Source organism: Suricata suricatta, chromosome 1, assembly GCF_006229205.1.
Source record: "Suricata suricatta isolate VVHF042 chromosome 1, meerkat_22Aug2017_6uvM2_HiC, whole genome shotgun sequence".
Lineage (NCBI taxonomy): Eukaryota > Metazoa > Chordata > Mammalia > Carnivora > Herpestidae > Suricata > Suricata suricatta.
Window position 1 is genome coordinate 17,064,765 of NC_043700.1, and position 22,977 is coordinate 17,087,741.

The window sequence follows — 22,977 nt, forward strand, 5'->3', positions numbered from 1 at the left end:
AATATTAAGGTTTGTTAGAAAAATATTAGTACATTTCCTTCTGTCAAAATTAATATATATTGACAATAAATGTTGGAAGATTCAAAAGAATAACAAATCCAAAGGGCACCTGGGCATCTCAGTTGGTTAAGCATTCAACTTCGGCTCATGTCATGATCTCACAGTTCATGGGTTCGTGCCCTATATAAGGCTCTTGCTGACAGCTCAGAGCCTGGATCCTGCTTCAGATTTTGTGTCTCCTTCTCTCTCTGCCCTTCTCCCACTTGTGCACTCTCTCTCTCTCTCAAAGATAAATAAAAACATTTAAAAAATTAAAAAGAAAGAATAATGAGTCTGAATCCCTGTAAAGATGAATCTTCAATATGTGGAGATGAGAAGGTTTTTCTGTTCTGCTTTAGTTTGTTTTTAGACACTATAGAAAAAAAAATAAATGGACAGTAAAACTGCCAAAACAATCTTGTATTATTTTATTGTGAGTTACCAAGAAAAAGTAACTTTCTTTTTCCTTTTTGAACTTATCTATCCATAAGCACTAAAAGGAGCAGAAGAGTTCGATAGCATGCCATTCCTATTTAACATAATTTTTAAGGCGCTCAACAACAGTAATCATTTCAATGGCATGCATCAGAAAATGTCCCTTTGCTATTCATTTTATCAGTTCAGTTGAATAGCAACAACAGCAGACCTGCATTTTAAAAAGTTAATGATGGGTTTGTTTTCTTTTTAACAAGAAGGGAAAAAATGGAAGTTCAAATGCACACTGTTTCTGGAGTCAAAACAAAGAAAATTCGTCAAAGCATACATGAAGGCCACCTTGGACACACAGAATTCACACTCTAGAGAAGATAACTGATATTGGTCACAATAGGTTGCCTTCAAAATCTTGGGGAAGTCACTGTGAGCACGTGAAGTGTGCCTGGCTGGTTGCTCAATATTCCACACATGGATGTCAAGACCTGAATTCTGACTGGCTAAATTTAATTTAGACTTTGAGATAAGTGGTCAAATGTATTCTCTCCTCACATTCGTAGGCCTGGTCATATTAACATATTTGATCTCAGATAATAAGTTTTCCTGTAATACTCAATTTGATTTCCTTCTTTGTGCAGCTTCTGCTCTTTAGTTCAGTAAAATATCCCTCTGCAGTGTCATGCTAGAACAAGAATAAAGAAATGGACTCATGAGTTTACACAGACGCTTGCTTTTTACTTGAGTGTATTATTTCATCTTTAGGAATCCTGGAAAAGTTCTTAGTATTTAGGTAGTAGAACCAGACTTATGTGCATTTAGAACATGGATAATCTACTGGCTGCAATCAGAAGGCGATGTGACAATGCACCAGGAAAATAGGTTAAAATGTACAAATTTTACATTTAGTAGTGTTCTTATTGTACATGTATCAGAAATCGTAAGGCAAGAAGAGACTGATTTCAAATGGAACTTGGCTACAAGGAAGAAACGGAATTTAAGAATAGCACTATAAGAAATTTCATCTTTTTCCCTCAAATATTCCATTTATACTAATAATTCTAATGAGCAATGAATGTGGGCACCAAGTTCAGGGTCCACACTAAATAATCAAACCAAGAACCTACAATTTAATCTATTAAGAATTACAGGCAAATATGAAGAGAGTATTTAGCAAGCTCCAAAAAGTTTTCCTTCACTAGTGGATGTTAAAGACATATGCCGTGGACGTTTTAGATGACACCAATTTAACCACATTCGAAAGGAATGATGAAAAGATTGCTCTTTTTTTTTTTTTTTTTATCTACCTCACCAATTTTCCTTCAACATCAAGATTCCTTTCAGAGTCTTTCTGTTTGTTATTTCTCAAGTTTGGAACATATTGGCTTTTATCATCATTGTAAATTCAGACAGAAGGACCCTGATTTCCTTTACCCTAGAACAATTATATTTGTTTATTCCTCAAATGTTCATTTTGCTTAGAAATAGACACAAGTTGTTGACATGTGTGATTATAGTTTCCTTGCATTAGCATCGAATAATTTGTTCTATGTATGCTAATTCTCATGATGTTCTGCTAGATAAATATTAAAAGGGAATGGAATTTTTAGAAACGCCAATCAAACCAAGTAAACTGTAAAACTGTCAGATGCAGCATGTCTCAGCGCTCCTCACAAGGTTTAGGGGGTCCTCTTTCTGTACAGTTTAGTAATAAGAGAAGTTGCAAGGAATAACATCCACATCTGAGAATCAGAAGTAAAATTAAATCAGGTATAAGTTAGCAACTATAATTGGCAACAAGGCTAAATGTATAATTGTGAATTTAAAAAAAATGACCTCAGCAGGTTGCCAAACTTACAGAGGCAAGTCAGTGGCTAGTGATCAAGAGTTAGCGTATTAGAATGCTACCCTCTGGGAAATCTCACCCAAAAGGAAGCCTGGATGGCTAAGTGGCTAGGAAAGAAACTAGCATCTGAGAAGACAATTGAGGGCAGCACCAGCAGATGCATATCATAAGCTATCCTTAGAGATTTGCCATTCATATTCATGAATTAAAGGCTCTGAAAAGTCCTGCAAAGAAATTTGTTTAATTATACTTAGCCCACTGTTTGCCATAGTTATTTGAGCAAGAAAATGCCCTAGTGTTTATTGAAATACAGTTTGAGGGGCGCCTGGGTGGCTCAGTTGGTTAAGTGTGCGGCTTCAGCTCAGGTCAGATCTCACAGTTCGTGGGTTCGAGCCCTGCGTCAGGCTCTGTGCTGACAGCTAGCTCAGAGCCTGGAGCCTATTTCAGATTCTGTATCTGCCTCTCTCTCTGACCCTCCCCTGCTCACACTGTCTCTCTCTGTCTCTCAAAAATAAATAAAAAGCATTAAAAAATTTTTGAAATACAGTTTGGAAAAGCCTGTTGGATTGGTTAATCAAAGTCTTGCCCAAAGTCCCACTTGGCTCTCTCTGGAATTAATCTATGTCCTGACATATGTCCGTTGCTTGCTCAGACCATGTGAAAATCCAAGTGTACCAAAAATTTGGTCAGACAAGTAGTGCAAAATAACATGAATTATTTTTTATCTCATTCTCTGATACTAAATATTCTTTATGTTTTACCTTGGGAGAAAGGGAATCAAATGAGTTAAAGTGTGTGGAAATCATAGTCAACAGTTACCTTTCAGAAATGTTTAAGTGTTTAAGTCTCTTTGAAAGGACACAGGTCTGAACCAAACTGACTCCATGACGGGCTTTAGGTTTCCCCTCTGAGCTTAATGGCCTAAGTTTCAGTTTCCCAGAATCATTAGACAATAGCAGGAAAAGGGCACATACTGCTCAACCAGGGACCGCCTTCGCAGCACCCAATCAGAAGCGGCCAGCTAACACACTTAACATTCCTAAGGACAGGCCTGGAGATGGAAACTATAGATAGTTACCTGTTGTTTAATGCTAGACTAACCAGTTACTCACCCCACGTGGGGGTCCTTAGTCCACCCTGTAACTGGTTATTTTCAAAGAAACACTAAATGTCGTGATTGGGTCCCGCCAAAAGCAACGAACACTCTGGATAATGTGTATGGTTAGAACTGTTACTCAGGCTGTTATACAATGATGACTGGATGACTGTGCCTATGTCATAATTTTCTGTAACCCCGCTTTTCCACACCCCATAAAACCCTACCCAGCCTTTGTCTAGGGCTCTCAGCACGGATCCGCCGCGTTGGTGAGGTCTGAGAGCCCGAGCTTAAGCCCAAATAAACGCCCTTTGCTTTTGCATACGTGACTCAGTCTCCCTGGTGGTCTCTGGTTTTTGGGGATATTGCGATCTGGGCATAACATCTTAAAGTTGTATCCCGAATAACACACAAGAACCTAGCAAGGGACTGATCAGTGACTACCATCATGAGTTTTTATTTTAATTTAACAAACAAAAACATTTGCTGTGGAAAAAGCCTAACTGATTTTTATCTGAAGTCTCAAAGCATGCCAGGTGCCATAACCACTTTCACTATCATCCCTGCCAGCATTTGTTCGTTGTACCCTGCACTGAGCACTGCATTTTATCAAAACCATATTAAATCCTGCTATCTAGTAAGAGAGGTGCTGAATAACTTTATGCATACCTAGCTCCCCACATTTGACAAAGTATTCAGGCAAACTTAAACGTTATTTACTTTCGATTATAACAGATTCATTTGCCATTCTGTAAAACTGGCTACCCCTGGAGGAGGGGTGAATTCTTGGTTTAGTTTTGAACAACCAGAAAGATATCAAATGCCAGCCAATGCTACCTAGCTCAACTGTTTTTGCCAAGAAAATGTTTTAGTTATCAAGCCCTATGAAAGCAAACTTGGGAGTTGGAAAATTTTAATAAGTATTTTTAACAACTGTGCATCTTCAGTTTCACTGGGTTTGATGAAAGCAGATGACAAGTGGATAATTTGTCTGCCATGAGTCTTTACTTCCAAAACAAGGGTGTGTTGCAGGACTCCAGTATTAAAAAATTTGTTAAAATAGCTCCAAAAATTGTATGCTTCAACAGACTGTATCCAATGGGAAGATACACTACTTGTTAAACAATAAGAACAATGATTCAATAAAGAGCAAATCTATCCTGAGGAGAGAAAGCAACCACATTTAAAAAAATTAATAAAACAAACGGAAAAGTACCCCTCATCAAATAAGCTAAAACATTTTTCTTCAAACTTATAACTTTGAAAAGTACCTTAAAGTTAATCATTGCTGATGACTAAGTTCTAGAGAAAGTTAAGTGTCCGACTTGATTTTGGCTCAGGTCATGATCTCACGGTTCATGATGGAGCTTGCTCGGGATTCTCTCTTTCCCTCTCTCTCTGTCCCTCCCTGGCTCTCTCTCTCTCTCTCCCTCTTTTAAAAATAAATACAAATAGTACAAAATAAATTATTTTATCTCTTTTTCTGATATTAAATATTCTTCAACTATGTGTTACCTTGGGGGAAAAGGAATCAAAGGAGTTAGTGTATGGAAATCACTGTCAACTGTTATCTTTCAGAAATGTTTAAGCTTTTGTTTAATCTTTAAATTTTTAAAATATTTAAGGGGCACCTGGGTGGCTCAGTCGGTTAAGCATCCGCTTAGGCTCAGGTCAGATCTCACGTTCGTGGGTTCGAGCCCCGCGTCAGGCTCTGTGCTGACAGCTAGCTCAGAGCCTGGAGCCTGCTTTCGGTTCTGTGTCTCCTTCTCTCTCTGCCCCTCCCCCTCTCATGCTCTGTCTCTCTCTGTATCAAAAATAAATAAAACATTTTTTAAAAATTAAAAAAAAATAAAATATTTAAAAATTTGTTGAGAGTAGGCCTCATGTTAAGTGTTCTTACCACACTAAATTCATGTAAATATAACTTTTAAAACCTGTCTTCTGCAAAACGTGACTAAGTTTTTAAGATAGAGATTTCTTGAGGTTTTTAGTATATATGCTGCTGAAGCGAGCACTTCCTGAGGTTTTTAAATGAACTGATTAAACATTCAGTTATCTTGTGTGGTGCCCACATATCTCATAGGTAGCAATCAGTTTATTTGCTAACTGTCTCACCACTAAAAATCCTGGTTAATGTATTCACTTGAGCTTTCCATTTTTAAAGTAATATTTGCAAAAGAAATAATTTGCAAAAAAAATGTCAATGCTATTTCTGGACAGTACATAAAGCTTCTTAGAAGTGATACACACCAACAGATGTATAAACTATTATGAGGTTTCCTTTATTCAGTAGACAAGAGAAATAAATATCATCCTATAGCTATTGTACAAATGTTTATCTGTTTCAGATTATCTCCCTGTCCTAGATAAACATACACACAACACACACACACACACACACACACACACACACACACACACACACACTAGCAGTGTAAAACTTCAAATATATTTTAATCCAAACATGCAAAATCAAACAGCAAGGTAGCAAGATTCTGGTGCTGCCTTGTTGGATTAGTCATGTTTGGCATATTAAAAAATACTTGAATGCCCCCAATAGCTTTGCCATCATCTCTATAATACCATTGCCTGATTGGATCACCGTAAGTATACCAGTAAATATTTATTGGTTACTGACTATGTGCCTTTGTTGCACAGAGACTCATGGGGAATAAGAAAGTGTTCTTAGGGGACATATTAGCCATTAAAAATATTTCCCAATACTAATTTCTTTAGGGAGAGAGACAGAATCCCAAGCAGGCTCTCTACCATCAAGGCACAAACCACAAGATCATGACCTGAGCCCAAACAACAAGCTTAACCTACTAAGCCACCCAGGTGCCCCTATTACTAAATTCTAAATCATGTCAGAGCTGTCCACAGTTATATAAATGCTGACAAAAAGAATCATGCCACACAAGACACCACACCGCATTCCTAGTTAGAAAAATTAATGATGAAATGGACGGAGCAAATTTCCACCATGTCTTCTATAATCAGCCTCAAGGACCTGAGGGTTTGTTACTGGCACAGTCAATGAACAGGACATGATATTCTTTGCTTAATGACTAGGATATTCTGAATATATTTCAGTAAAAAAAAAATTATACTCACAAGGTTTTAAAAATAAATACAGCCCATTCAGGCTTTGTGACTTTCTAGGTTTATCAAGAGTAAATTTTAATATGTTTCTTTCAATAAGGTACGTGAACTCTTTTGGTTTTTAAATGTAGCTTGTGCAGACCTGCACATGAAGATAAACCCATCTTTCCAAGATTAAAAGTATTTCCAGTAGAATTTTTGTGCAATTTGAATAATGAGTTAAACTCAGAATTACAGCAACTTTATGTAATGCTTCTGATTTTAATGAGTGCATGTATGTATCTTTAGAATATATTAAAATTGGGCTAGGGAACTTCCTGTTGTTGAACAGCAAAGCAGAAAAGGAGGACTATTTGTGTCATGTACCACTTCCTCCCTAACATAATTTTGAAATATAAACTTTACGAGGTTGTTTTTTGTTGTGTGGGAAACCAGTGTTTCTGTAAGATAAAAACACGGAACTAATTGTTTATATTAGAGCCTTTAGGACTGGTGCTATTTTATATGCAAATTTACTAGAGCAATTTGTTTTACACGTGTATAAGTCAAATGGATCAAATTATCTGAGTTGGTTGAACTAAGATGATAGACCATTTCTTTCTATTTGAAAAGAATTTGCGATTCAGCATTTTATACAAATCTAATTGAAATGTATTCATGCCTCTGTAGAGCAGTGATAAACTTAATAAATGAGGACAGTTATTATGCACCAATAAAATATCAAAACCCAGCAAATTATAAAATAGTTATCGGTGTGACTGCTTAAAATAACACAACCAGCTCTAAAGCTGGGTGAAAAATAATGATTCCAGCTGTCAGAAGAACAATCTAGCAGAATGAACTCCACTTTTTTCTGCCTGCAGATTAAGTGTGTCTATACCACAATGGTAGCAGACTCTCTAAGAGCTGGACTTGTGTATCACAGGGGAGAGTTCCAGGGGGTCACTAGTACTTGGGCGAGGGCCACATTACAGTCAGGCCCACATGCAGGACTGACATTTCTGGCCTGCAACAAATAGGCCTGTGGTCCTCTATAAAGTGAGATGTTTTCCTCTCATTGCAGTGAAATAGGTAAAATAGCCCTTTTGGATAATCACGTCACAAGTCATTTAATACTGTGTGACTAGAGCTTCCAGCTGTTTTTCTTTTCCTTCTCTCTCTGATTTTGGTCAGTGCTAAAGTAAGCTTTTCCTTGCTGAACAGGCCTGCAGGGCAGGAGTGGTAATGGCCATGACTCAGGACCACGCCCCCTCAACAATTTTGTTGGCAGAAGAATAACTGGGTGTAACAAGAAAAAAAAAAGGTTCTAACACTCTGGATGGCGTTGTGCTGTTATGTACCAGCATGTTTTTTAAAGAGCTTCCTAATGTTCTTTTAGTTTTTGACAATAATCCTTCCTTTTAAAAAAAAATTGAATTTAACTTAGTAGCTCTACAAGAAACTTTGACTTGCAAGCAAGACAACTCAAGGAGAGTACAGACTGCATAGCTCTTCATTTAATGTGATATAGTTTGCAAATGTTTGCTTTTTCAGTCAGCTTTGAAATATTTATTATTTTTTAATGTTTATTTTTGAGAGAGAAAAGGACAGTCAATTGGGGGAGGGGCAGAGAGAGGGAGACAGAATCTGAGCTGTCAGTACAGAGTTTGACACGGGGCTCAAACTCAAGAACCCGAAGACCAAAACCTGATTCAATGTCAGACACTTAACCAACTGAGCCACCCCAGTGCCTCAGGCTTTGGAATATTTTTAAGTTGAACAGCTCTTAGTAACAAGTTTATACTGTGGTGACAAATACGACAGCCAATTTACAAGAATGTTCTATTCACTCATTCAAGTCTAAAATTCTACCACCAGGCTGCCGGCTGTCCCACCAACATAAACATAAAGCAGCCCCGCGTTCACATCAGTGCTGCAGTTGGTCCAGAGGCTCACCTTCATACAAGGGTAGACCACGTGTCTTGGTGAATGGGTGCTAAAATCCTCATAATCATCAACCTCTGGGATATGTCCATCTCCAGATGTGGAAAGAATATTTAAAAAGAATCTACTTGCTTAGACTCCTCTATTTTCATTCTTTTTACCCCTGTTATCCTGGGATAAGAAATGAAAACATCAAAGCATATATGCAGTTATGAATCTCAGAAATAAATATAAAATGCAACTAAAAACGGTTCAGATTTTCACTTTCATGGTACTCTAGGCAACATCTTATTACAGAGGGTTTTTTTCATTTTTTTGTATTTCTTTTCAAGCATATTAATAAACTTTTTGCCAGGCAGAGGAAACCCATTAAATAAGCCCTTAATTCTTTTTTTAAAATTTTGTAACATTTTAATTATTTTTGAAAGGGAGATAGAGCCAGAGCACAATTGTTGGAAGGGGGGGGAGAGAGAGAGAGAGAGAGAATCCAAAGCAGGCTACAGGCTCTGAGCTGTCAGCAGAGAGCCCAGTGCAGGGCTTGAAACCATAAATCTCAAGATCATGAACTGAGCCAAAGTCAGATACTTAACTGACTGGACCACCCAGGTGCACTGTAGCTCCTTAATTCTATGGGCAATAGGTGGAAGGAATTTTTGTTCCTATACATATGTCTGCAAAAGACAGTAATGACCTCCAACGTACACCTTCCTCTGTGTTGTTGAATCTATGAGTTACGATTAATGAAAATGGGCAGAAATCCCTGTCCCCTAACAGGCATCCAAGTAACCTCAGTGTAAGGTAACAATTTAGTCATATCCATACAAGGACACAGTTACAGGACCATGAGGCACCCCTTGCATCTAGGAAAGACCAGTGAAAACAGTTAACAGAACCTAATTGTCAGCATTGTTTAAGACAAATCCATGCTCAATTAATTATGTGCAAAAATACTAATATATTTGGATGACAAAAACTATTGAAAAACAGAAAACTAAACTTTACCTCTTTATAATTTCTTTTCATGGCAATGCCGTAAACTAAAGCACTATTCTGCATTTGCTCATTTGTCCTCAGAGAAATATGTTTCTCTATCATTTTCCCTTGGGTGTCCTCCTGATCTTCAATAAGAGTAACACCTATGATATTCTGATAAATTTTGTTTATAGACAAATATAAGCAAAGCAACACAATGAGGGAAGCAGTCATTTCTTTTCACAAATTGTAAACAATAGGACTTATTGTTACAATCATATCAATTAAATCAAACATGTCAGAATTAGACAAAAACTCCAAACAAGACAGCCAATGTGGGAATCCAATGGTAAGTGTTGGTTACCAATTAGAGTAGAGAAGTTTAAGAAATATTTTAAACATAGATTTGCAAAACTGGGAGAATCACTTAATGAAGCAAATGTTCTAGTAAATAAAAACATGTATACATGTTTGAAACTGAGAACAAAAGCCAGTGGAAAGAGAGAGGTTGGAGCTGATAGGGAGAAATCTGATTATTAAGGTAATAAAGGCTTAAAAGAGGCAAGAGGTCAAAGACCCAGTGACAGGCAGGTTCTCTCTTGTCTAGGACATTGGTTCCATTCTTGCCTTCCTAGGCCACACCCATCAGGAAGAGGAAATCAGGGTGGTTAGTTACAAAGATGACTGTCTCCAAACCAGTTTGTCTCTGAGCTCTTATACAGTAGCCCATTCCAAACCCTAAAGATCCCAATAGCCTACAAAGACATACACCCTTCTATTAGAAACTATTTATTAATGTGAGAAAAAAGTAATAATTGTAGTTGTGCCTTTATCATTGGTTTTAATTTTCAGAAATTTTTGGAAACATACAGAATTTCGTTTTGTTATGAAAATGAAATGTGTTGTATTAAATTGTCAGATAATATAAAATTCAACATGTGTTTTGTTTTATACAGTGTATAAGTTATGCTGTGTAACCATGTGAAATATTAACTGGTTTAGATAGTCATCTGGCTTGGGCATGACTTTTATCTTAAATGCTAATTCTCAGAATTCTTTTGGAGGCTGCTGTGTTTGTTGTTTTATCACATAGTCCTGTGAGATTTGTACAATGTCTGTAAAATTCTGAAATGTGCATAGGTTTTTTAAGTATCACATGTAATTAAGATTAAATATTCACACTATTATGAGCCTGTTCTTGCAGACAAAAAGCAAAGCAAATTCCCAATGGATAATACTTCAGGAAATATTTGCATCCTTAACTTTTGTGGCATTAAATCTGTCTCACTGAGTTAAAATTTTTTACTGAACTTTGAATGCAAAAGGGTAAATAATAAATAAATCCAAAATATGAACTAAAGATAACTGTGCAACAGAAATAAGTATACAACATAAATTATTGATTTAATTTTCATATATTAACTAGTTGTTCTGCAGGAGTAAGTATTATATATACTAATATGTGTGTTTCTCTCTATATGCATGTATAATGCCACTATTTAAATACATTATTCAAAGGTGTTAAGGTAATTTAAATACTTTGTGAACTTAAAATGATGAAATCTTTATCCTGGGAAAAATTGGAAAACAAAAATGGAAACATTTTCTTTTTTTGTTTAATGGTATAATTCTGTATTATCTTGGTGACTCTTTAGTCTTTGTGTGTTCCTGGACTTTTTTTTAATTGCTGGAGATGATGTTAAACGTCAACTCAATCTATAACTTATGTATTGCTGGAAGAAGCCACTGGGAATATGTGACCAAATGCTTGGCTATGGAAATACTTGAAAAAGATGCACTGATCTAATTAAACAAATGAAATGTAAATCTATAGACAACATTCATTACATAGAGATGAATTTAGCAAATGCATTCTTTCCAAACATGTTCTATGACAATGCACCATACTAGGTCCTTTTGAAGATGGAAATCAAATGGAATATTAGCCCTCAAGGATCTTAAGAGTATATTTACACTTGAGAAAGGAAATGCTATGTTTCTAGTAAAGTTGTTTTGCTTCAAGCAATTTTATACACGAGTGTTTAAGACCTTATATAACCCTCATGTCCTTTCTTTTAAAAATAGTAAAAACTGCATTTATATATAAAGAAAACTGAAATTAGTTGGAAGTGAAGTCACACAAAATCCTATTAGCATGAAATTATACTATTAGGGCCTCAAATAAAAAGATATGTCCATATTGTTAACTACAATTCAGGGAAGAAATGGCACTTTTAACAAGCAATTTTTCCAGTTAAAAATATACTTTTTAATAATTTTTAAAGACTTCTTTTAAATATAAAGTTAACAAAACACACACACACACACATATAGAGAGTGGGGGAGGGAGGGAGGGAGGAATATTACTTGGCAATTAAAAAGTATGAACTCTTGCTATTTGCAACAACATGGATGGAACTAGATTGTATCATGCTAAGCAAAATAGGTCCGTCAGAGAAAGACAAGTCTATGATTTCACTCATATGTGGAATTTAAGAAACAAAACAGTTGAACATAAAGGAAGGGAAGCAAAAATAATATAAAAAACAGAGAGGAAAACAAACCATAAGAGACTCTTAAACACAGAGAACACACTGAGGGTTGCTGGCAGGGTGTCTTATGGGAGCATGGGCTACATGGGCGAGAGGAGCGTTAAGAAGGACACTTTTTGGGGATGAGCAGTGCTTGTTCTCTGTAAGTGATGAATCACTAAATTCCATTCCTTAAATTATTATTACATATATGCTAACTTGGACTTAAATGTAAAAATAAATAAATAAATAATAAATAAAATAAAATCTATTTTGTCTGATATTAAGTATGGCTACTCCACCTTTCTTTTGGCATTTATTAGCATGAGAGATGGTTCTCCATCCCTTCACTTTCAATCCACAGATGTACTTAGGTCTAAAATGAGTCTCTTGTAGGCAGCATATAGATGAATCTTGTTTTTTTATCCATTCTGATACCCTATGTCTTTTGATTGTAGCATTTATTCCATTTACATTCAGAACGATTACTGAAAGTTCCCTTGTGTTAACTGTAAAGTTGATGTTTCTAAAATGATGTTCCCTTCCCGTCTAGTATTTGTTGCTCTTGATCTTTTTTCCCCATGCAAAGAGTCCCCTTTAATATTTCTTACAGGGCTGGTGTAGTGGTCACGAGCTCCTTTAATTTTTGCTCGTCTAAGAAACTCTCTTTCTATTCTGAATGACAACCTTGCTGGGTAAAGAATTCTTGGCTGTATATTTTTCCCATTCAGTATGTTGAATATATCCTGCCACTCCCTTCTGGCCCACCAAGTTTCTGTAGACAGATCTGCTGCAAACTTGATCTGTCTTCCCTTGTAGGTTAAGAACTTTTTTCCCTTGCTGTTTTCAGAATTCTTTCCTCTTCTGTGTATTTTGCGAATTTGAATATGACATATTTTGGTGATAGTGGCTTTTTTAAAATTTAATAGGAGTTCTTAGTAGTTCTTGCATTTCAATGTCAGTTTCCTTCCTCACATTAAGGAAGTTTTCAACTATAATTTGCTCAAATAAACCTTCAGCTCCTTTTCTTTCTCTTCTTCTTCTGCCATTTGTGTGATATGTATGTTTTTACACTTTAAGGAGTTGCTGTGTTCCCTAAGTCTACATTTGTAATCCCAAACCCATCTTTCTCTCTTATTTTCAGCTTCACTATTTTCCATAATTTTTCTTCCGTTATCCCCAATTCATTCTTTTGTTTCATCCATCCTGTTGTCATGGCAGACATTCAGTTTTGCATCTAGGTTTCCATTTTTCATTTGGGCCTGACTCGATTTCAGTTCTTTTATCACTGCAGTGAGGGATTCTCTAGCATCTTCTATGATTTCTCAAGCCCAACTAGTATTCTTATGATTATTATTTTACATTCTGGTTCAAACATCTTACTTATATTTGTATTAATTAAATCCCTGGCCATGACTCTTCCTGTTCTTTCTTTCATGATGAATTCCTCTGTCTTCTCATTTTGTCTGGATCTCTGGGGTGTGTGTGTGTGTGTGTGTGTGTGTGTGTGTGTGTGTCTTAGAAAAACATGTTGTTTTTCTATTCTTGAGAGTAATGGGTATATTTAAAAAAGTCAAAAAAGAAAAAGGAAAATAGATCCTAGTTGGTGCATTGAGGGGCTTGTGCTGGTCTTCTGAGGGAGAGGCCTGGTGCTCTGATTTTCTGGCAGGCTCCCCCTGTTGAAGATGAATGTGTAGGGCAATAGGGGGTGGGGCTTGGTGGAAGCGGCTCCAGCCTCCACTGGGTGGCCTTGTTTTGATCCCTAAAGTCCATCAGTGCTGATGGGTGGGGGGAAATGGTGTCACCTGCTCTCTTATCCTCAGAGCAGGAAGCTGGTACCTGGAACTGTACAGAAAGCCCTCAAAGAAGAGCAAATAATCACCTGTCTTGTGTCCGTGGCTTCTACCAGATCCTTGCCTTCACCCTACCTGCATCGGAGCTGTCCACTTGCCAGGTGGCCCAGTGCTCTTAGGTTTTATCTTAGGTGCATGGCTGGGTTTCAAAACTCCAAATTTTAGAGATCTGCCTGGGGTGGATCCATGCTGATCCTCTGGGGGAGGGTCTTTACTGCAAATTTCTGGCTTGTCCCAGAAATTGGTTGTGTGACTGTGCAGTCATGTGGAGTTTATGGTAAAGCTCAGGTAAAAGCTGGCACCAAAGCTCACCACCCTCAGCTTTGTTTCCTGTGGCTTCACCACCACCGTTCCTGTGCCAGGGAACAAGGCAGCATGCTGCGTGTTCCTTTGCCCCAGAGAGGCCATGCTGTCACTCCCATTCGCACTCTAAACAGGGGAGCTGCATCTCCCCATGTGACCCAGGGACACCATGCTGCTTACCACCAGGTCTCTGCCTGCCCCCACCTCCTCCACCACCACTGGAGCCCAGCCACGCCTTTGAGACACAACCCTGGCAATGGCATGGACCTCCGGAACTTCAGACTCTGCACTCTGCTCTTTATAGAAACTTGTAGAATTCAGCCCCTCTCCCTTTCCCAGTCAATGGTTTTGGGGAACTTTTTCTTTTTCCCTAATTCCCTGTGCCTGGGCATGTTTTCCCTTTTTCTCCCTTTCTGTCTTGCTCCTCTCTCTGATTAGGGCTCCTTCCCCTTTGCAGCACCCACACCCCACACCTGTTCTCTCCCCCACATTGACTCTGGGGCTTCCACCTTCTATAATGTTTTATTCTACCCGTAGTTGTGCAGTTTTGCTCTCTCAGTCCTTAGATCAATTTCTTGGGTGTCCAAAATTATTTGATACTTACCTAGCTGTGTTGGAAGGAAAAGGCAAGCCCAAAGTCCCCCCTACTCCTCTGTCATCTTCTAATCTGAATAAATGCAATGCTATACCTGCATACAACTGTCTTATAGAATCCAAAAGGTATTTCAATCATTGCTTTGTGAAATTATACTTTCTGAGAAAATTAGTTAACATGCCCTTCTAATTGAAAAAATAAATAAATAAAACACTTTCCTTTTTTACCCCAAGAAATATACCTGATATAATGTTTTGCCTCTATCATACAAGACATTTTTTTAATACTTGAAGGACATCTAGAAAAATATTTTGACAATTACAATAAAAGGCTAACAGTTAAAACACATCTTATTTCTGTGAATTTTACAGTTCTCTCAGTATACTTGAGAGGTCTTGCAGCCAAAATAAGCAATTCCTTATAACATATATGTCCAGCTCACCACATATATTTTCCTTATACTTTACCTCATATGATGGGCTTTTTTTTTTTTTTTTTTGCCTTCAAATTAAGCAATTTGTTAGACTGGTTAATTAAACAGGCTTTAGAATCCAACACCTGACTTTGAGCCCTATTTCTTTATTGACTAGATAGGGTACTTGAGCACTTCAGTTGACCTGAGTCCAGACTTTCCTGTCTGTTGTTTGTGGAGAAAGCGCAACAGTAAATGAAGTATTATGCTCAGTCTTTCTCTAACACAGAGTAAGGGGTGAATAAATGAGACACATCATTAGGATTTGTTTGCTCAACTGAGAGTATTCCCACTGAGTGGTGTCATTTTTTGAAAAGTATCATAGGATAGTTCACTCTATATGGCTTCTAAATTTCCCAGCTGATTGAATAATATTAAAAATTCATTTCTCATTAGTAATTTCAGTCTCAAAATGTAAGGTTTTTTTTTTCTCTGTTCCCCACTTAAGAAGCATCATTCAAACTTTACAAGGAACTCTTCGAGGAGCCATAAGCAGAACTTTACCCCCATGTCTGAAAAGTAATCTTTTTATTAAGACATTTGTACTTTTCTTTTGCCTGATTTCATTTATATTTCATGATCTTAAATAATACAAGAAAATTAACTATGGAGACAATAGTGAAACTATGAGCTGTGGGGTACATGAGCAAGAATGGGCTTGCAGTACACAGAAATATAAAAACTAATCCCTTAACTCATGTGAAATAAAGCCAAATTGTAGATACTGAGAAGCAATATTTTGGATTACTCTGCAGGAACACCTGGTTCCTACCACCAAAGAAATACATGAAACTAGGGTTTGTTCACATGTGCCTTTATCTCTCTGCCTCCAACCCACTAGCTGACTTTTCCTTGAACCACTCTTCTCCTTGAATAACCTGATTCTCGTTCAATTCAATTAAATTCTAATTCCTTCAGTCTTCTTCTTGACTTGTATTTTCTGATTCATTTTTGGTCTGTTTTATTCCCATCCAACATAAGTCTATTTACAGCCTCCTCTTCTGTCCCTCTATATTTTCCCCATTACGGTTACTTTTACATTTATAACTTCCATTTCTTTCAGAAATTCCTCAGCCACTACCTCATCTCTGTTTGTTTCCAGTTAGGTATTTGGTGACACCTAGATTCAAGGGATGCTAGGAAATCCCTCTAGCTGAAAGGTCAGGAGCCTAGGGAGAACTTGGGAGGAATTTTCTTTTTAAGAGGAGCCAATGCAATGGCTAGTCTTTACTGGAAAGAAGATACTTTATAGAATTAAGTCAGTGCAGGGGTTTAGTGGCCCAGCTGGTGGAGTACCCTCTTGGAATGGGTTCCACAGGTGGGACACTGCTGCAAGTCACTTTTGTGCAGGCTGAACCAGATGGCAGACTGCAGCTCTCCTCAACAGATGCAGCCAACTCTTTGCTTGTCGGTGATGGAGGGGACTACATTAGGGTCTTCCTTGGTGTCTGAAGCTTCCCTTGGGGCTACCATATTGGAAGGGTCCAATTCGTTCTATGCAGCCATCACAATCACCTTCTCCAGCACAGGGGTCTAGTGGTCATCAGCAGAAAACCATCCCTGGATGATCTCAATCATACTATAGTAACCTGATCAGGACTGTGGGCCCCCAAGGCCTGATCAGCCAGCAAAACTAGCTGATCTAGCTCAGCAAAACAAAAACAAAAACAAAAACCATGATTGGCTTTGTTTTTAAAGGAAAACAGAGTGGATGCAGTCTGCGGACAACTAGCTCCCCTCTACACAGCAGGAAAGAATAGAAGATGCAAGCCTTCTGGCCCAGCCTCAGGGCAGCTGTGTCAAGTCCTGCTTTGAACCAGAACCAAAGTTTCTATGAATAGGGCTTTCATTTCCGTTTCAGGCCTCATGACTCACCTTGGTTCTCAGCACCCCTTGTGCTGAGACTGAAGTCCTACTAGACCCTCTCTTTTCTTCCAGACTAACTTAGTATGCAGGCCCCTTGACTGGGCCCCTGCTATTTGCTTTTAGCCTCTTTCTTTCCTTGTTCTCCCCCAAACTGCATGAAACCCATCTCCTGCCAGATGCCAAGTGCCCTAACTCTGTGCTCCCATTTGCTGATACATCTGTAACATCAAATGTGCATCTTCGAGGGCTTCTTTTTTTAAATGCACTTATAAAGTTCATTTGATTTTATTTTTTAACTTATGCTTCATTTTGCATTTTTTAATATACAGTTCTCAGTTCTATGAACTAAGAACAACTTCCTCAGAATTCTTTAATGATGTTCTTCATGCTGATCCTTACCTTAACTTCTGGCGAAGCTGAGCTCTCCTTAGAGTTTTTGTCTTTTCTAGAATTTCATATAAGTGGAATTATATGGTACATAACACTTAGCATAAGATATGTGAGGTGTATTCACGTTTTTGCATCAATGTTTTGCATAAGTGGTTTGCTCCTACTTATTGCTAAATACATCCCATTGTATGACTGTACCATTGGTCATTTATCTGTTCACCAGTTATATGACACTTGGGTTTCCAGTTTTTGGTGATTACAAATAAAGGCTGCTATGAATTCATGTATACATTTTTGTGGGAATACACGTGTTTATCTCTCTGGGGTAAAGACCCAGGAGTGGTTTTCTGGGCCATATAGAAAGTATATATTTAACAGTTACAGTAAACCGCTAAATTGTTTTCCAATGTGATGGCATCATTTTGGATTTCTGCCAATAATATACGAGTGTTCTAGCTGTTCCACATTCTCACCAAGTTTTTGGTACTGTCTGATATTTTGTTCTGTTTTTAGTCTAATAGATGTGGTTGTAGTATTTCTATGCCTCTTGTTATCCTTTCCTGTCTCTACTGTCCTATGAGTTTATTGGTAACTATACAGCCTTATCTCAGGTTCTGAACTTCCTATCTATTTAAGTGATTAAGTTAACAGATATTTATTGAAGGCCAACTAGGTGTCAGGGACTGTTTCTGGCGTTATGATTCTATGATGAACCTGACAGACTTAAATTCCCTGACTTTACAGAGCAAAATCCTATTCACAAATACAAGCATAATGAACTGAATATAAAGACATATAAATTAAAAATTGAAATTACTCTAGAATTTGCACCACCCAACATAATAGCCACTAGCAATATGTAGCTATTACAGGAAATGGGACCAGTGCTAGCTGAATAAGTATAAAATACTCACCAAATTCCAAAGAGGTAAAGTGGTAAAAAGAGTCTGAAATATCTCTCACTTATAATTTTTATACTGATTATATCTTTAAATGATAATAATTTTGATCTAAGTTAAATAATACTAAAATTAATTTTTCCTGTTTCTTTTGTTTTTTTAATAATTTAAATTATGTACTTCTGTGGTTCACATTATATTTCTATTGCCTAGCACCATTCTGGAGAGTTAGATGTAATACTAGGAACACAAACAGGTTAATATTACAGAGAGTGACTGAAGTAGGATTTAAGGAATACTTGAAATAAAGTGGTCAGGAAAAACTTTCTGAGGAAATGAGATTTGAAGTCCAACTTGGATGATGTGAAGTAAGCAGGCATATATCAGTTTGGGGGGAGTGTTGGAAGCAGAAGAAATGGTACAAGCAAGACCCAGAACGAGCAATTACTCTGGGTGTTTGAAGAATGGAGAGAAGCCAGTGTGGCTGGGAGGGAGTGGGGAGGTGAGAGTGGTCTGCAGAACTCAGATCCTCAGTCTCAGAATGTGGTGAGAAACATGGATTGACACTGACTTAGTACTCATACTCAGGAAACCACTGAAAAAACAAAGTCTCCTCTTTGAAGTCTCTACCTCTATTCTCTACCGTCTCCAAATATAAGTAGTGACTACCATTCACTGGGCTCCTACTATGTGCTGGGTATTGACTATTCAAAGCACTCAGTGGTCTTGCTTCACCTAGAACTCAGGGTTCTGTCCTGGGCTCCTTCTTCCACCAACAGAGATTGCCCTCCCTTCTTTGTCCTCTGGGATTCTACATTCCCAGGTCCTGTGTCATATAATATCCCCTTTCTCTCTCAACCAGGATCAGGCCATGAAAACCAGAAATTTTAGTCTGAATAAGGTTTTGCTGATATTTTTACCCTAATTGATATATAGGATGGGTACAATTTTGACATTATCTATGTATTTATTCTGGAACCTAAGTTTCCAAATATAAGATACACATATTTTTGTCTCACATCTTTGTAATAAGGATGCTTCTTCCAATCAATGTCCATCAAATGTTGGTTGTGAAATAGTTGTTTTGTCAGCACGTGAGCCCATTTGGTCACGGTGGTTCATTTGCCATGATTTCAAGTGAGTTATGTGTATTGGTGAAATGTTACTATACATATGTTGAGTTTAGTTATCACTGAAAATATCTTCAGAAAGACTGAACTACAATTTATCTTTGAAACAAAAAGCTACTGTGTTCACCAAAAAACATGAGAATACAACAATGGGGATAAATTTGATCTAAGTGAAAAAAAAAAAAGCTTAGACATTGGAGGAATAACCAAAATTCCGTATTTTTTTGTTTGCAAACCAACAACAAAGAACTTCCAAAAAGATATCCATGGGTAAATGAAGCTGTTGCTACATTTTAGCATGTGTCTACAAGCAACCCCAAGATTTCTAACAGGAAAAAACTGCAGTTGAAGGCAGAAGACATTGCATTGTTATTGCATTGGCAATACCAGAACACTCTTGATAGTACAGTGAGCAGTATCATGTAGAAAACCATGGACACCAAGTGACAATACTTTTTAGAAAAGTTACAATGTAAAGAAGTTAGAATACCTTCTCATTTTATTTTGCTTATAACATTTGTTACTAATCCACAAAAATAATATATAATAAAAAAAACCTTGCCTAAATCTAATGAAACTCTTTTATAAGTATAAAACTGTCAAAATCCATGTGATATAAAAATATATTTCATAGATTATTTCGCAGCATTTTATCCTTTTAGTGGTACAGAAAATAATGGGATATTTTTCAATCAGTGAAATATGTTAATATATTCCATGCCAAAATGTCAAATGGAACCATTTGATTCAGTGTGGATACATAAGTCCTATTTCCTGAACTCCCATGGCCAAGAGACTAATAATGCAGTTGGAGGAGCTGCAGAACAAAGAGAGGACTTCCCACAGGTATCCATTTGTCCCACACCATGATCCCAATGTCAAACATATAATTCAGTAATTTTCAATGTGCCAATAATGCCTGTAAACCCCAGAAACCATGAAAATGCAAGAATTGAGGTCACAATGAGTTGGGGCTACTGAAGGTATTGGTCAATAAAAGCTAACAAATGATAAATACTTTGAAATATCCAGGACAACCTGCATCACGAGGAACTATCCCACCCAAAATACCAGCAGTGTTCCCGCTGAGCTCTAATTTGTTGATAAAGCTTACTTTATAAGCTCAATCCTTCACCAATACAGAAATATTCCAGATGCTTGTCATGGGATTGACATAGCTGAGCTGTTCATTTAGGCTTACAGAGGAAATACTCGATGGTACCTGATCAAGTTAGGCTTCAGTGTCTTCCCACCCCATGCATGCCACTCAGAGGTATCCTAACATTTTGTCAATGAGACTGGTCTGTGTAATTTCTTCAAATACCTCAAATACTCCTAAGAGTTACAACCTCCAAAGGCAGAAGAGAATAGTCAAAGATGTGGTCACAATGAGTGTTATTTTTACATATTTCTAATCTCTTTTTTTTTTTCAATGGGCCTCTCTTTTATTTGGCGACAAGCAAGTGCAAGAAAGTTCATTTCTAATTTGTTCAGTTGTCTGTCTTTTGCACATCTGCATTCTGGCCAGAAGGGACTTTGAGGTTTTTCTGCAGCACATGAGCATCTGCGGGCTCTATCCTCTTATAGTAGTTCTTCTTTGTCTCAATAATCTCAAAGCCAAACTTTCGGTAGAAGTCAATTGCAGACTCACTGCTGATCTGGACATGCAGATAGATGTTGTCAAAAGTACCATCTTTTTCACAGATGTTTAAGACATGATTTAACATTTTCGTTCCTATTCCTAGCCTTCGGTACGGTGCCAGACATCCTAGTGTCATGATGTAAAGTCTCTTCTAATTCTGTGAATGATCCACCCTACAGCACACTGCACCTACTGCAATATCATTGAAATACGCAAGTTTTGCTAGCTCGCCAACCTCCAGCACATCTTTGTAGAACTTGTCATTGTAGCTGACTGGAAAGATGACCTGGTTTAATCTCTTCAACTGTTTAATATTGTGTGGTGTCACATCTCCCAGTTCGATCCGGCTACCTTTCATCTTCCCCGCCTGCTGAGGCCGTTGTTACCACCGATATCAACGCCGTTGTCGTCGCCGCCCTGAGCTCTCCGCGCCCTCAGTTCGGGCCACTCAACCCCCACAAGCCGACTCCCCGCGTAAGGCAGGGAGCTGAGCGGGTGACGGAGGCCCGCAAGAGTCGAACGCAGCCCCGCGTCTCCGAAGGGGGCGGGGGTGTCTTCCGCCGCCGCGCGGTGCTGCGCCTCTCCACACGTGCACACAGGGCAATCGACTCTTTTTTTTTTTTTTCAGATACAAAGTTCAACTTTATTATATGAAAATAGAGGTGCCCCCAGGGACAGAACAAAGGCCGTGTCCTCTCAGAGAAAGGGGCACGAAGCAACTCACGAAGGCGCTTTTGCGACCAGCGCCTCCGAGTAATGGCTGCCGGGGCACAGAGCCCCTTACCCGTCTGCGTGCTCCCAGGGCGCTCCCGCTCCCGCGCCGCGGACGCCAGCTGTGAGCCCGGAGAGGTCACGGCGCCGCGGGTGCCGGCAAAGGAGCCCCGGGGGCACCGGCCACAGTGCCCTGGAAGAAAGGTTTTATTTGAACATTATGGTCAGCATGCCTAAATTCTACGGTGCCTACAATGGTGGCCCACTGAGCAAGAAGATGCTTCACAAAGAGCTATATGTGTTTCGTGAGAGTCATATACTCAGACCTCTGATTTTGTTGGCATGTTAAAAATAATTTGGTCTCACACAGAGAACTCCCCTCAGATGTAACTTAATCGATCTTCTGCACAACATATCATAGTGAAACTGGCAAAATATAAGGATAAAGAGAGAATTCTGCAAGCAGCTAGGGATAAATGTGCCTCAACCTACAAAGGTAGACACATAAGCATAGAAGCAGACCTATCTACTGAAACTTGGCAGGCCAGAAAGGAATGGCAGGAAATCTTCAATGTGATGAACAGGAAAAATAGGGAGCCAAGAATCCTTTATTCAACAAGTCATCATTCAGGATCGAAGGAGAGATAAAGGTTTCCCAAACAAACAAACAAAAACTGAAGGAATTCATCACCACTAGACTAGCCCTACAAGAGACCCTGAGGGGAACTCTATGAGAAAAATGTTGCAAGGAACACAAAGTACCAGAGACACAACTACAAGCATGAATCCTACAGAGAACATGATGATTTTAAACCTATATTTTTCAATAATAACACTGAACGTAAATGGACTAAATGCTTGAATCAAAAGACATAGGGTACCCGAATGGATAAAAAACAAGATCCATCTATTTGCTGTCTGCAAGAGACTCATTTTAGACCTGAGGACACCTTCAGATTGAAAGTGAGGGAATGGAGAAATATCTATCATGCAACTGGAAGTCAAAAAAAAAGCTAAAGTAGCCATACTTATATCGGACAAACTGGACTTTAAAGTAAAGGCAGTAACAAGAGATGAAGAAGGGCATCATATAATAATTACAGGGTCTATCCATCAGAAAGAGCTAACAATTATAAAAGTCTACACACCGAATTTGGAAGCACCCAAATACATATAAC

At 38.1% G+C, this 22,977-nt stretch overlaps 1 pseudogene; it reads right to left on the reverse strand.

Moving 5' to 3' along the window:
- Positions 1-20,889: 20,889 nt before the first annotated feature.
- Positions 20,890-21,588, reverse strand: LOC115285931 (annotated as a pseudogene).
- Positions 21,589-22,977: the final 1,389 nt, after the last annotated feature.